The sequence below is a fragment of the Dipodomys merriami genome, unplaced genomic scaffold (genome assembly GCF_024711535.1).
Source record: "Dipodomys merriami isolate MVZ:Mamm:240054 unplaced genomic scaffold, mDipMer1.0.p SCAF_5, whole genome shotgun sequence".
Classification (NCBI taxonomy): Eukaryota; Metazoa; Chordata; class Mammalia; order Rodentia; family Heteromyidae; genus Dipodomys; species Dipodomys merriami.
Window position 1 is genome coordinate 78061029 of NW_027206068.1, and position 15338 is coordinate 78076366.

The 15338-nt window shown below is 59.4% G+C and overlaps 1 long non-coding RNA gene across 1 annotated transcript in view; it reads left to right on the forward strand.

Annotated features, from left to right (window-relative positions):
* Positions 1 to 15338, forward strand: part of LOC138809982 (uncharacterized) — a 190280-nt gene that overhangs the window by 99373 nt on the left and 75569 nt on the right. Inside the window, exon 3 of the long non-coding RNA XR_011366980.1 lies at positions 13638 to 13779. This is a non-coding gene — a long non-coding RNA (uncharacterized lncRNA). The remainder of the gene's footprint in view (positions 1 to 13637; positions 13780 to 15338) is intronic.

A 15338-nucleotide genomic window follows, 5' to 3' on the forward strand; every position in this document is an offset into this window, starting at 1 on the left:
GGGTTGCTGAGTGTGTGCACGTGGTGCGCTGCCGGGGTTCCTGAGTGTGTGCGCGCTGTGCCCTGCCGGGGTTCCTGAGTGTGTGCACGCTGTGCCCTGCCGGGGTTGCCGAGTGTGTGCACGCTGTGCCCTGCCGGGGTTCCTGAGTGTGTGCACGCTGTGTCCTGCTGGGGTTACTGAGTGTGTGCACGCTGTGCCCTGCCAGGGTTCCTGAGTGTGTGCACGCTGTGCCCTGCTGGGGTTGCCGAGTGTGTGCACGCTGTGCCCTGCCAGGGTTGCCGAGTGTGTGCACGCTGTGTCCTGCCGGGGTTGCTGAGTGTGTGCACGCTGTGCCCTGCCGGGGTTGCTGAGTGTGTGCACGCTGTGTCCTGCCGGGGTTGGTGAGTGTGTGCATGCTGTGCCCTGCCGGGGTTGCTGAGTGTGTGCACGCTGTGTCCTGCCGGGGTTGCTGAGTGTGTGCACGCGGCGCCCTGCTGGGGTTACTGAGTGTGTGCACGCTGTGCCCTGCTGGGGTTGCTGAGTGTGTGCACGTGGTGCGCTGCCGGGGTTGCTAAGTGTGTGCACGCTGTGTCCTGCCGGGGTTGCTGAGTGTGTGCACGCTGTGCCCTGCCGGGGTTTCTGAGTGTGTGCACGCTGTGTCCTGCCGGGGTTGGTGAGTGTGTGCACGCGGTGCGCTGCCGGGGTTGCCGAGTGTGTGCACGCAGCGCCATGCCGGGGATACTGAGTGTGTGCACGCTGTGTCCTGCCGGGGTTGCTGAGTGTGTGCACGCGGTGTCCTGCCGGGGTTCCTGAGTGTGTGCACGCTGTGTCCTGCCGGGATTGCCGAGTGTGTGCACGCTGTGTCCTGCCGGGGTTGCTGAGTGTGTGCACGCGGTGTCCTGCCGGGGTTCCTGAGTGTGTGCACGCTGTGTCCTGCCGGGGTTGCTGAGTGTGTGCACGCTGTGTCCTGCTGGGGTTGCCGAGTGTGTGCACGCTGTGTCCTGCCGGGGTTGCCGAGTGTGTGCACGCTGTGTCCTGCCGGGGTTGCTGAGTGTGTGCACGCTGTGCCCTGCCGGGGTTACCGAGTGTGTGCACGCGGTGCGCTGCTGGGGTTGCTGAGTGTGTGCACGCGGTGCACTGCCGGGGTTGCTGAGTGTGTGCACGCTGTGCCCTGCGGGGGTTCCTGAGTGTGTGCACGCGGTGTGCTGCCGGGGTTGCGGAGTGTGTGCACGCGGTGCCCTGCTGGGGTTGCTGAGTGTGTGCACACTGTGCCCTGCCGGGATTGCCGAGTGTGTGCACGCTGTGTCCTGCCGGGGTTGCTGAGTGTGTGCACGCGGTGTCCTGCCGGGGTTCCTGAGTGTGTGCACGCTGTGTCCTGCCGGGGTTGCTGAGTGTGTGCACGCTGTGTCCTGCTGGGGTTGCCGAGTGTGTGCACGCTGTGTCCTGCCGGGGTTGCTGAGTGTGTGCACGCTGTGCCCTGCTGGGGTTACTGAGTGTGTGCACGCGGTGCACTGCTGGGGTTGCTGAGTGTGTGCACGCGGTGCACTGCCGGGGTTGCTGAGTGTGTGCACGCTGTGCCCTGCTGGGGTTCCTGAGTGTGTGCACGCGGTGTGCTGCCGGGGTTGCGGAGTGTGTGCACGCTGTGTCCTGCCGGGGTTGCCGAGTGTGTGCACGCTGTGTCCTGCCGGGGTTGCCGAGTGTGTGCACGCTGTGTCCTGCCGGGGTTGCCGAGTGTGTGCACGCTGTGTCCTGCCGGGGTTGCTGAGTGTGTGCACGCTGTGCCCTGCTGGGGTTACTGAGTGTGTGCACGCGGTGCACTGCCGGGGTTGCTGAGTGTGTGCACGCGGTGCACTGCCGGGGTTGCTGAGTGTGTGCACGCTGTGCCCTGCTGGGGTTCCTGAGTGTGTGCACGCGGTGTGCTGCCGGGGTTGCCGAGTGTGTGCACGCTGTGTCCTGCCGGGGTTGCCGAGTGTGTGCACGCTGTGTCCTGCCGGGGTTGCCGAGTGTGTGCACGCTGTGTCCTGCCGGGGTTGCCGAGTGTGTGCACGCTGTGTCCTGCCGGGGTTGCCGAGTGTGTGCACGCTGTGTCCTGCCGGGGTTGCCTAGTGTGTGCACGCGGTGTCCTGCCGGGGTTGCTGAGTGTGTGCACGCTGTGTCCTGCCGGGGTTGCCGAGTGTGTACACGCGGTGTCCTGCCGGGGTTACTGAGTGTGTGCACGCTGTGTCCTGCCGGGGTTGCCGAGTGTGTGCACGCTGTGTCCTGCCGGGGTTGCCTAGTGTGTGCACGCGGTGTCCTGCCGGGGTCGCCGAGTGTGTGCACGCTGTGTCCTGCCGGGGTTGCCGAGTGTGTACACGCGGTGTCCTGCCGGGGTTGCTGAGTGTGTGCACGCTGTGTCCTGCCGGGGTTGCTGAGTGTGTGCACGCTGTGTCCTGCTGGGGTTGCTGAGTGTGTGCACGCTGTGTCCTGCCGGGGTTGCTGAGTGTGTGCACGCTGTGCCCTGCCGGGGTTGCTGAGTGTGTGCACGCTGTGTCCTGCCGGGGTTGCCGAGTGTGTGCACGCTGTGTCCTGCCGCGGTTGCCGAGTGTGTGCACGCTGTGTCCTGCCGGGGTTGCCGAGTGTGTGCACGCTGTGTCCTGCCGGGGTTGCCGAGTTTGTACACGCGGTGTCCTGCCGGGGTTGCTGAGTGTGTGCACGCTGTGTCCTGCCGGGGTTGCTGAGTGTGTGCACGCTGTGTCCTGCCGGGGTTGCTGAGTGTGTGCACGCTGTGTCCTGCCGGGGTTGCCGAGTGTGTACACGCGGTGTCCTGCCGGGGTTACTGAGTGTGTGCACGCGGTGTCCTGCCGGGGTTACTGAGTGTGTGCACACTGCCCTGCTGGGGTTGCTGAGTGCGTGCACGCTGTGTCCTGCCGGGGTTGCTGAGTGTGTGCACGCTGTGTCCTGCCGGGGTTGCCGAGTGTGTGCACGCTGTGTCCTGCCGGGGTTGCTGAGTGTGTGCAAGCTGTGTCCTGTCGGGGTTGCTGAGTGTGTGCACGCTGTGTCCTGCTGGGGTTGCTGAGTGTGTGCACGCTGTGCCCTGCCGGGGTTCCTGAGTGTGTGCACGCTGTGTCCTGTTGGGGTTGCTGAGTGTGTGCACGCTGTGTCCTGTTGGGGTTGCTGAGTGTGTGCACGCGGTGCGCTGCCGGGGTTGCCGAGTGTGTGCACGCTGTGTCCTGCCGGGGTTGCCGAGTGTGTGCACGCTGTGTCCTGCCGGGGTTGCCGAGTGTGTGCACGCTGTGCCCTGCCGGGGTTGCCGAGTGTGTGCACGCTGTGTCCTGCCGGGGTTGCCGAGTGTGTGCACGCTGTGTCCTGCCGGGGTTGCCGAGTGTGTGCACGCTGTGTCCTGCCGGGGTTGCCGAGTGTGTGCACGCTGTGTCCTGCTGGGGTTACTGAGTGTGTGCACGCGGTGTCCTGCTGGGGTTGCTGAGTGTGTGCACGCTGTGCCCTGCTGGGGTTGCCGAGTGTGTGCACGCTGTGTCCTGCCGGGGTTGCCGAGTGTGTGCACGCTGTGTCCTGCCGGGGTTGTTGAGTGTGTGCACGCTGTGTCCTGCCGGGGTTGCCGAGTGTGTACACGCGGTGTCCTGCCGGGGTTGCTGAGTGTGTGCAAGCTGTGTCCTGTCGGGGTTGCTGAGTGTGTGCACGCGGTCTCCTGCCGGGGTTGCTGAGTGTGTGCAAGCTGTGTCCTGTCGGGGTTGCTGAGTGTGTGCACGCGGTGTCCTGCCGGGGTTGCTGAGTGTGTGCACGCTGTGTCCTGCCGGGGTTGCCGAGTGTGTGCACGCAGTGCCCTGCCGGGGTTGCTGAGTGTGTGCACACTGCCCTTCTGGGGTTGCTGAGTGTGTGCACGCTGTGTCCTGCCGGGGTTGCTGAGTGTGTGCACGCTGTGTCCTGCCGGGGTTGTCGAGTGCGTGCACGCTGTGTCCTGCCGGGGTTGCCGAGTGTGTGCACGCGGCGCCCGAGGCCGGCTTGCTGTGATCTATGCTGAGGGCCGCAGCCGCCACTGAGAACCCTGGAGCCTGGTTGAGGCTTGCAGTGCGAGCTGGCCTTTATTAGTGTGCATGCGTGTGTGTGTGTGTGTGTGTGTGTGTGTGTGTGTGTGTGTCCCTTTGCTTCACCCACACAGCGGGTGGAGTTTTCCCTCCTCCTCTCATCAGACGTTGTTCTCAGGAAAAGATGCGTATCAGTCATTTACATGCTAGTGTGAGTGAGCTCCAGCAAACACTTCCTCTGATTCATTCACTAAACATTAACCAAGGCGTGGATGGTTCCGATGGCAGGGATATGAAGGCCTGGCACCCGCCCTGCGGGTGCGTGGGGGACGGGGGTGGGGTGGGAAGAGCGTGCTGGGGGGGGAGTCCCGTCGCGCCCAAGGCGCTTTCGGGGGTGCGGACAGGACTTCCGGTGGACTGGAGCCATGGCGGCAGGTGGAGGGCAGGGAGCCCGGCCACACCCCAGGCCCGGCGGAGTGGCAGGGCTGGGGGGCTCAGGACAGAGGGGGGCGGCCTGCCGGGCAGAGTCCACGGAGCCCTCCAGTGAACCGGGGCGTCCGACGGCGGCAGTGCGTGGGCCGGGGCCCTGGGGTTAGGTGTGGCTTTACGGGTGGTGGCGGCCCGTGGACGGCAGATACTGGGCAGTGCCCACCGCGCACGCCCTGTCGGCCCCTGGCCCCCGTCGGGGCCTCCCCGGCCCGTGGCCGCCCCGTCTGTGCCTCCCCGGCCTGTGGCCGCCCCGTCCGCCTCGTCTGGGCCTCCCCAGCTCGTGGCCACCCTGTCTGGGCCTCCCCAGCCCGTGGCCGCCCCGTCCGCCCTGTCTGGGCCTCCCCGGCCCGCGGCCGCCCCGTCGGGGTCTCCCCGGCTCGTGGCCACCTCGTCTGCCCCGTGTGTGCCTCCCTGGCCCGTGGCCGCCCTGTCTGAGCCTCCCTGGCTCGTGGCCGCCCCGTCCGCCCTGTCTGGGCCTCCTCGGCTCGTGGCCGCCCCGTCCGCCCCGTCGGGGTCTCCCCGGCTCGTGGCCGCCCCTGGCGCTGAGCTCAGGGACAGGGCCTCGGATCCGCAGGGCCTGGATGGGGGGGAGGGCGGCCCAGGGGACCGCGGGGGAGGGGACAGGGAGGGAAGGGGGCCGGGGAGGGGAGCAGGGCCAGGCTCTCCCTCCCTCTTCCCCCCAGGGCCGCAGAGCGCAGAGCTGGGGTCCGGCAGCTGGGGTCCGCGGGGAGGCCGCTGGCCGCCCCGCCCGAGCAGCCTGGTGCGCCCGGGCCGCCCGGGCCTGGGGCCGCGGCTCCGCAGGCCGGGCCGGCCGCTTCGAGCGTGGGGGAGCTGAGGCCTGGGGGCCGGCTGTGCGGGCCGAGGGCTTCCGAACACGGACCCCACTGAGCCACGGGGAGGAGGCGGGAGGAGGAGGCACAGAGGAGAAGGCGGGGGGGGGGGAGGCGGGGGGAGGAGGCACAGAGGAGAAGGCGGGGGGGGGGGAGGCGGGGGGAGGAGGCACAGAGAAGGCGGGGGGGGGGAGGCGGGGGGAGGAGGCACAGAGAAGGCGGGGGGGGGGGGGAGGAGGCACAGAGGAGAAGGCGGGGGGGGGAGGCGGGGGGAGGAGGCACAGAGGAGAAGGCGGGGGGGGGGAGGCGGGGGGAGGAGGCACAGAGGAGAAGGCGGGGGGGGGGAGGCGGGGGGAGGAGGCACAGAGGAGAAGGCGGGGGGGGGAGGCGGGGGGGGGAGGCGGGGGGAGGAGGCACAGAGAAGAAGGCGGGGAGGCGGGGGGAGGAGGCACAGAGAAGAAGGCGGGGAGGGGGGAGGCGGGGGGAGGAGGCACAGAGAAGAAGGCGGGGAGGCGGGGGGAGGAGGCACAGAGGAGAAGGCGGGGAGGGGGGAGGCGGGGGGAGGAGGCACAGAGAAGAAGGCGGGGAGGGGGGAGGGAGGAGGCACAGAGGAGAAGGCGGGGGGGGGGAGGCGGGGGGGAGGCACAGAGGAGAAGGCGGGGGGGGGAGGCGGGGGGGGGAGGCGGGGGGAGGAGGCACAGAGGAGAAGGCGGGGAGGGGGGAGGCGGGGGGGAGGCACAGAGGAGAAGGCGGGGGGGGGAGGCGGGGGGGGGAGGCGGGGGGAGGAGGCACAGAGGAGAAGGCGGGGAGGCGGGGGGAGGAGGCACAGAGGAGAAGGCGGGGAGGGGGGAGGCGGGGGGAGGAGGCACAGAGGAGGAGGGGGGAGGCGGGGGGGAGGCGGGGGGAGGAGGCACAGAGGAGAAGGCGGGGAGGGGGGAGGCGGGGGGGGAGGCACAGAGGAGGAGGGGGGAGGCGGGGGGGGAGGCGGGGGGAGGAGGCACAGAGGAGAAGGCGGGGGGGGGAGGCGGGGGGGAGGCACAGAGGAGAAGGCGGGGAGGGGGGAGGCGGGGGGAGGAGGCACAGAGGAGAAGGCGGGGGGGGGAGGCGGGGGGAGGAGGCACAGAGGAGAAGGCGGGGGGGGGGGGGAGGCGGGGGGAGGAGGCACAGAGGAGAAGGCGGGGAGGGGGGAGGCGGGAGGAGGAGGCACAGAGGAGAAGGCGGGGGGGGGGGCGGGGGGAGGAGGCACAGAGAAGGGGGGAGGCGGGCGGGGAGGGGGGGAGGCCGGGCTGTCTCAGCTAGGAGCCCAGAGCTGTGCGGCACCCACGCAGGGCAGGGGCAGGTAGGAGCGCGGCAAATGCTCCTCCCCGCTGCTGCCAAGACCAGCCCCCAGCTGTAATGCGGCCCCGCGTGGGACGCGGTGATGCGTGGGACGCGGTGACGGGTGGGACGCGGTGACGGGTGGGACGCGGTGACGGGTGGGACGCGGTGATGGGTGGGACGCGGTGATGTAGTGACGGGTGGGACGCGGTGATGGGAGGGACGCGGTGACGCGTGGGACGCGGTGATGGGTGGGACGCGGTGACGGGTGGGACGCGGTGATGGGTGGGACGCGGTGATGTAGTGACGGGTGGGACGCGGTGATGGGAGGGACGCGGTGACGCGTGGGACGCGGTGATGGGTGGGACGCGGTGACGGGAGGGACGCGGCGTGTGGTGATGCGTGGGATGCAGTAGTGTGTAGGGTGCGGTCCCACATGGGATGTGGTGACGGATGGGATGCGGTGATGGGAGGGACGCGGTGACGGGTGGGATGTGGTGATGTAGTGACGCGTGGGACGCGGTAGTGCGTGGGATGCAGTGGGTGTGGGGTGCGGTCCCGCGTGGGATGCGGGCCGCCCGCAGCGCGGTCCCGCGTGGGACCTTCACGAGATGTCCAAGCGTCCAGCAGCAGGCAGCGAGCCTCGCGTTTCGCGTTGGGGAAGCCCTCGCACGTTAGCCCTGCGGGAGCTCTCCAGCCAGGTGGTGGGGCCGCGTGCGTGCCTGCGTGCGTGCGTGCCCCCGCCCCGCCGCCGCCGCCAGCGCACCCCGCGCCTCCGTGAGCGCGCCCCCGCCCCGCGCCTGCCTCCGTGAGCGCGCCCCCGCCCCGCGCCTCCGTGAGCGCGCCCCCGCCCCGCGCCTGCCTCCGTGAGCGCGCCCCCGCCCCACGCCTCCGTGATCTCGCCCCCGCCCCGCGCCTCCGTGAGCGCGCCCCCGCCCCACGCCTCCGTGATCTCGCCCCCGCCCCGCGCCCCCGCCCCGTGGCGGAGCCTGGGGTGGCGCCCACGCTCCTGGCTCCCGACGTCGGGGGGAGCGGGCGCAGGGCAGGCCCGTGCCGCACCCTGGTCCTCTGGGTGCTCGCCGGCCTCGAGCCCCGTCCTGCTCCGGGGCCCCGCGTCTCGGCTCTGGAGACCCCCCCCCCCCCCGCCCCGGGCCCGCAGCGCCCCAGACCTCAGGTCCCCGGCGTGAAGCGCGCACAGGGCTCGCTTTGTTCGGCTGCTGACCACAGGCTCCCCAAAGGTGGAGCTGCTGTGCCCCGCACCCGGGGGTCAGCAGCCGTGCGGGGCGGGCCTCCTGCGGGGCCGGCTCTGCTGCCCGGCTCCGCTGGGCCGAGGGGGTGCGCATGCGCCGCCGAGGGTGTGTGCACGTGCGCCCGGGCTCCGCTGGGCCGAGGGTGTGCGCAAGCGCCAGGGCCTCCCTGGGCCAGGGATGTGCCCACGCGCCGGGGCTTCACTCGGTCTGGGGTGTGCGCATGCGCCAGGGCTTTGCTGGGCCAGGACACTGCGCAGACGCCAGGGCCTTGTGGGCCGAGGGTGTGCGCATGCGCAGGCCGGAGCCGCCCTCTCGGCCTGGCGGGCAGTGAGGACTTCCGCTCTTCCTGAGGTACAAGCTTGGACCGTCGTGGCGGGGTTATCCGAGCTGACCGAGCTGACATGTTTGTCTTTCCTGGTGTCCTCTGAAGGCTCCGCCCCACTTCCTCACCCTCGGGGGGATGGCCACAGCTGCGAGAGGCCTTCCGCTTCCGGTGCCGGCGGTGGGGCCGTGGGAGGGAGAGGCGCTGCGCCTGGGGCCCCGCGCGGCTGCGCAGGCCGCGGCCTCGGCCTTTGCGAAGAACTCGCCCGGAGCTCCCCGTCCTCCCGCGTTTGCCCCGTCCTCCCGCCGCTCCCCGTCCTCCCGCGTTTGCCCCGTCCTCCCGCCGCTCCCCGTCCTCCCGCCGCTCCCCGTCCTCCCGCCGCTCCCCGTCCTCCCGCCGCTCCCCGTCCTCCCGCCGCTCCCCGTCCTCCCGCGTTTGCCCCGTCCTCCCGCGTTTGCCCCGTCCTCCCGCGTTTGCCCCGTCCTCCCGCCGCTCCCCGTCCTCCCGCGTTTGCCCCGTCCTCCCGCCGCTCCCCGTCCTCCCGCCGCTCCCCGTCCTCCCGCCGCTCCCCGTCCTCCCGCCGCTCCCCGTCCTCCCGCCGCTCCCCGTCCTCCCGCCGCTCCCCGTCCTCCCGCCACTCCGGACGCTGGTCCTCCGCCCAGGCTGGGGCCGCCTGCCTCCCTGTGGCTGGCCAGGCCCCTGCGACCTGACCCGGTGTAGCTGTGAAAACCCATGCGCCGAGACTCAGCAGAAAACGCGCCCGCTTTCCCCGCCCTTCCTAGTGGTACGGGAAGAATTTGGCTTTTGTTAGGCCAGATTTGGATCACAGTATGGAAGCAATGGCGTCCTTAGTGACTCAGTTTACAGTGAGGCTCTGAAGAGGATGATTGATCAGGGTAGGTAAGGCGGTGGACATGCTGTCTCCCCTAGATTTTATGGGGAAACAGATAAATGTGGTTTGCAGAGCGGCTGTCTCTGTGTTTGGTCAGGGATCTCAAGATAACCAGTGGAATTTTCATCCTCAGCAGGGGTAAATGGGCCCTGCCCCTAGTTTGTATGTTGGATTACTCAGGCAGGAGCCCCAGCACATGGTGCAGTTACAGTTGCTGGTGACCACCAGCAGTCTGTAACATTAAATGGAAAGACCTCAGAAACTCACTGCTAGTCCATTTTTAAATTGCCTATCCTTCTAGCATGGTGGAACCCACCCCATCCTGCTTACCCCCCTCCCTCTTGAGAGGTACAGCTCCTGGCCCAGTCCAGGGAGTGCACACTGCACATGCATCCTGCCCATGAGTCACTTCGTTAACAAATGAATGGCCACAGTATCATGGTGCTTGTACAGAGCTGGTTGTGAGGGTAACACCTGTAATCCTAGCACGTGAAAGATGGAAACAGGAGAATCAGGAACTTGAGGCCATCTGGACTTACCAGGAAGACACATCTCACTCTGGAAGGATGTGAGCTTCATTCTCTGGGGCAGAAGTGTGCATCTTGGACAAAGGAGAAGCATTAGGTGGTAGGGAGGGGTGGAGTCCACTGAGGATGTGTAGCTGGTGTGAGCTTGTAAGCCCTTGATGGGACCCAGCGAGGACATGCAGCCAGGTGAGCCTGAGCAGCTTGGACGGGTCCCGGTGTCTGGGCTCAGACCTGGCCTTCAGGGTGGGATTCCTGCCTTGAGTCAGACTCAGAACTCCGAGGGAGCTGAGGTCAAAATTGTCGGGCACGAACTGGGTTTTAGGAAGTGATTTGAGTGTGGGGACTGTGGGGAGCATGGGGCAAGAGATGGGGTCCAGCTAGAGGCATGGCAGGGTATGAGAAAGAGGAGGCGCCTTGTCTGGGTGGGGCCCAGAGGGGGGAGGTTCTCAGCCAAGTTGGTGGTTGCCCAAGCGGCCATCGGCAGAGAGTCTGCTGGAACGCACTTCCTGCTGCTTCAGCATCCCTGTTTCACAGGGATGCCAACTCAGGAATTACTATCAAGTGACATAATATGAACAAACTGTGAAGTTGCACAGAAAAAATTTTCTAAGAGGCCTGGATGCTGATACCACATTGAGAGTGAGTGAAAATTCTAGACGAGCGAAGGAAATGTGTCTTATCAATAGACAGATTTCCACCGTCTGATGTGCATGCTCACTCCACACAGTGTTGGTGAGCCTCTTCACGAAACTCTGTCATGTTAGATAGCATAAGGAAAGAGCTTTCAGTTGATTTCTTTTTATATTGATTAAAAATTATCTTTACTTGTCCAAGGGAGTTGCCATTTAACAAGGTGGTTTATGACTACAAATCTTGATTAATATCACCCCTTTCAACATTCTCACCCAGTCCTCCCCTAACCACCCCTTCCCTCACTTTCTTAATTTTGTAGGATTTACATTGGATTTCTTAATGCATTCTTCCCCTCTTCTCCTCTTCATTTGTCCACCCCCTTTTCCCTTGACTCTACCCTACACCTTTCAAGTACCTACTTCCTAGTGTTTTATTTTGCTGAACTTTGATTTTGGCCTTTTAAGGGATTATGCCATTTGAGAGCTCCCTTGAATCGACCATATTTCAGTCAATACATTTATATATACTTGAATACCACCCAATGTATTTACTTAAAACTTTATAAGCTAGATCTAGTTTCCTCATATTGTGGTATGGCAAGAAAACAGAGAAGCCACATTTTGAGAGATCGAATTTGGAACACAAACACCTGCAGCCCAGTGAATGCACTTAACACTGTTAGGAAACTGAGCTATGAGAGCCAGGGAGGAGAGAAAGGACAAAAACAAAACAAAACAAAACAAAAAAAACCCCCAAAAACCCAGTATCAACAAACCAGATCGGCTCCAATGGAGAGCTGAAGCTGGACACCATGTTGACTGGGCGGAGCGCAGGAGACACAGAGACAGGCATGCATGAGCTGGTCTCGGCCTACACAGAGTCAGGGTTTGCCTACAGGAAACTCTAGAGTCTCCCAAGTTCAAGGCACAGGACAGGTCCAGTAATCTATTGACCAGGTTCCTACCCCTGCCTCTAGGGATTCAGGCATGCCCATCACATGGGAGGTGGGACTTCCCTTCTTCCACTATGCAGACAAGATGGCTCCAGATAAACCTACCAAGTGGCCAAGATGACATTGGCTAACCTGGTCTGTCCTGGGAAAATATGTCTCCTTTGTCTCTCTGGGCCTGACTTATTTCACTTATTAGATTTTTTTCCAGGTTTTTTCCATTGCTTTACAAACGGTACAATATCATTCTTTCTAGTAAATGAGTAAAATTCCATTGTGTATGTATACTACATTGTCTTGATTAATGTGTCCATTGAAAGGCATCTGGGCTGATTCCATATCTTGGCTATGGTGAATAATGGTGCAATGAACATGGTTGTGCTGGTGGCTTTACTGTGTCATGGTTTGTAGTCTTTTGGGAAAATGCTCAGGAGTGGAATTGTTGGACCATAGAGTTGTTCTGTGTTTCGTTTTTGAAGAACCTCCATACTGCTTTCCAGAGTGGTTGAACAAGTTTACATTCCCACCAACATTGTATTAAGGTTCCTTGTTGGCCACATATTTGAAAGGTAGGAATAGGATACAAAAATAGTTTCTTCACAGACATCTGTTGTCTGTCCATTCTGTTTAAAGAAACATCTGTTGTCTATTGTTTCTTTGATATTGTACCATTTGTACATCTGCTTCTTCCTTAGATGAAGAACTGAGCTGTGGACATCAGGGCATAAGTCTGTACACAAAGCTAGTTTTCCTTGAGCTCAGATTATATTGGGCGGGGCTTAAACTGGGCCGTGAATTCAGGGCTCTGCTGTCTTGCTCACTTGCTTGCTCTTAGGTAACTCAAATTATAGGTATGAGCCACTAGTACTAGAATTGGGTGGTTATATTTAAGAATGTTTATTAAATTTTAATTTTTAATTTTTTTGTGCCATCTTGGAGCTTGAACTCAGGGCCTGGCCTGGGTGGTATCTCTGAGCTTCTTTTGCTCAAGGCATTCTTAACACTTGAGCTACAGTGCCACTTCTAGCTTTTTTTGAGTAGTTTATTGGAGATAAGAGTCTCACAGACTTTTCTACCCATGCTAGCTTCAAACTACGATCCTCAGCTCTCAGCCTCCTGAGTAGCTAGGATTATAGGCATGAGCCACCAATGCTTTGCAAATATTTTTGAAAGAACTTGATCATGGTAAAAATTATGTCACACAAAAATTTCCACTGTTATCATTTTTATGTTATAGTGTGGTAATGAGAAGTTTGTACACATAATTGTACAACAGTCTCTAGACATTTTAGATTTTCAAAACCAGACATCTGTAGCCATTAAAGAACTAACCTCTGTTTTCTCCTACTTTCTGCTTCTCTGAGTATGATGGCTCCGGGCACTCAAAGACAGACTTGTGTAAGACGGTGCGTGGGCATAATTACTAAAGCAACTTATGTGCCACCTATGGAACTGTAATGTTCTAAGCTAAATGGTACCAAGGGACTTTTTTCTTCCAAAAGTTTGCTATTGGGAAAACCTGCCAGCCAGCTTCAGGCTCCGTTTGTACCATTTATCTCTTGTCATGATTGATTTTGTAATTTGTCTGGATATTCATGATCCTTTTGGGTTTCAGGACAGTGATGACAGCTCAGTGCTTCTTGGTCCAGTGTATCAAGACCGTGTGATTTGTTGTTTCTGTTATCAGCACCTGAGATGGACAGGGAGTGGTGGCTAGTGAAGCTGAGTGTTAGGTATCATTAGCCCACAGTAGCGCCTTTTATTTTCTTTTGGTATCTCCTGGATCTTTGACTCTGGGCCTGGGCACCTTAAGCATTTTTGCTCAAGGTTAGCATTCTACCCCTTGAGGCACAGCTCCACTTCCAGCTGTTTGATGGTAAATTGAAGACACGAATCTTACAGACTTACCTGTCCAGCGGTCCTCAGCTTTCAGCCTCCTGAGTTGCTGGGATTCCAGATGTACAGCCACAGCAGCATTTTATTTAATGAACACAGATCTATGATGTGTTAGCTATTTTGAGAAAAGTCATTTTGTTTTCTCAGGGATCTAAAATAACCTACTTTCCTATTTCTCCAGAAATGAATTTGTCTTTGACATGAATGCTCCCCTGATAACTACAGAACTGAGGCCATGAGGACATTTCTTCAGAAGTGGGCTGAAAAGTTATCTTCCTCCACGGTTATTTCTTTTTAAAAACGTTAACAAAATTCTCTTTAAGTCATTATATAAAGAGATTTGAGCATGTCAGTTTATGAGCACAGTGCGTCTTTATCAGCAGCCCCTTGGTCCTTCTCCCCATCTCTCCCAACCCCACCATCCTCTCATTACCTACTTCCACGTTCACATTTGTACATTGAGTATGATGACTATATTTGTCCATCTTCTGTATCGTTTCTTATGAGCAATTGATTTCTGTAACCTTTCAGTTTTAGGATATGGAGGAAGTAACTGAATATAAAGAAGAAAAACACTAGGAAATAAAGCATAAACAAAGAGAAAAGAGCTGAGGATCATTGGACATGTGGAGGGAGGCCGAGCAAGTTTCTGTTGAATCAAAGATCTACTCAGGTAAGTTTATGGGGAATACAATTAAGTGGCTGACCAAGGATGCAGTATTTTTATTTCAGGCTGTTTGTGAACCCACAATGTTCTAACTTACTCTTAATATATGAGTAATTTGGAAGCATTGACTTTACGGATGACAAGGTCTTTTGGGAACTGCTCTGTTTCCCCGAGATGTCTTCATAAGCAATCATGAGCACTACATAGATCCACAATTCTTGGTGAAAATGGTCTCTATTGGTTCTTTCTGTTTGTTAGGACATGGGATGAGCCGAGTTCCCCACACCCACTGTGTCGAAAGCATGTGCTTGTGTCTGGTGATGCTGGACTCTTCTCATTAAAAGTAGGATGCCTTCCCCGGTGGGGGAGGGGTTGTTTGGCTCATGCCGGCCCACCCCACGGTCCTTCCTTGTTGGGTCCTTCGGCTGCCTCGGTATGGGTTTTTGTCACTGAAGTTAGGCTGAGGTCTGTTCTCACATGCCACATGTACAGTGGGATGCTTACGAGGGCACTGAAACCTATGGACAAACACCGCTCACATAGAGAGGCTTGTCCCACAAGGATGGATGTGACCTCCTTCTGCACTAGTCAGGCGTGTATCCGGCTGAGTGGAGCCGCAGGAGGCTGCACAGCAGGACAGCCAGGGTGGGAGCAGCATCTTTGGGGCCTCATGTCTGCGTCTTTATTGGTATATGTTAGTTGTACAAGGGATATGTCCATGCATGTGTAGAATGTCCTTTGATTAAATTCACTCTATTACTTTTTAAAAATCTCCCATTGAAAATATCTTAATGGGTTTATTATCTTGTTTTATTTTTCACTTTTATTCTGATTAGCATATATTAATTACACAAATGGGTTTTAGTGTAGTATTTCCATACATACATTGTGCTATGATCAAATTTGCCCCTTCCATTACTCCTCCTTATCTACTTTTGCTTTCCCTTTAAATAATTTTAATGGGTTTCATTATTCTATTTTCATACAAGCAAGAAAAGATGCTTTGATCACATCCAGTCCCCCCCCCCTCGCCTTCCCCTCCCCGCTCCTCTGGTTCCCTCCCTCTGCCCCCACCACATAGTCCTCCTTGAACACTCGTGACATGCTTTTTTTAGACCTTAGACAGTGGAGTCTGCACATGAGCGAGAACATGCAATACTTATCTCCCTCAGTCTGTTGGATTTTGTGTAAGATTTTTTTCTACATTTATAGAGATGTTGACTTCAAAATAAATTCTACTTATGTGCTGCACTGCAGTTATTGATATGTATGCGTGTATGTGTGTGTGTGTGTTGTGCCATCCTTGCATGCCTGGAATGAAAACAAGTTGACTGTGGTGTACATACTTTTTGATACACTGTTGCAAGAAAATGGATCTCTTGTTAGCTTTGCTGTCTGTCCTTGTCTGGATTTGATAGCAAGATTTTCCACTTTATTGGAATATTTGTTTTTGGAGTATGTTTTTCAATTATTCTGTGAATTTCCTTGGTATTTGTTGTGGTATAACCCTTTTCTATTCTAATTTTATTAATTCAGATCTTCTTTCTCTTTCTTTTGGTTAGTTT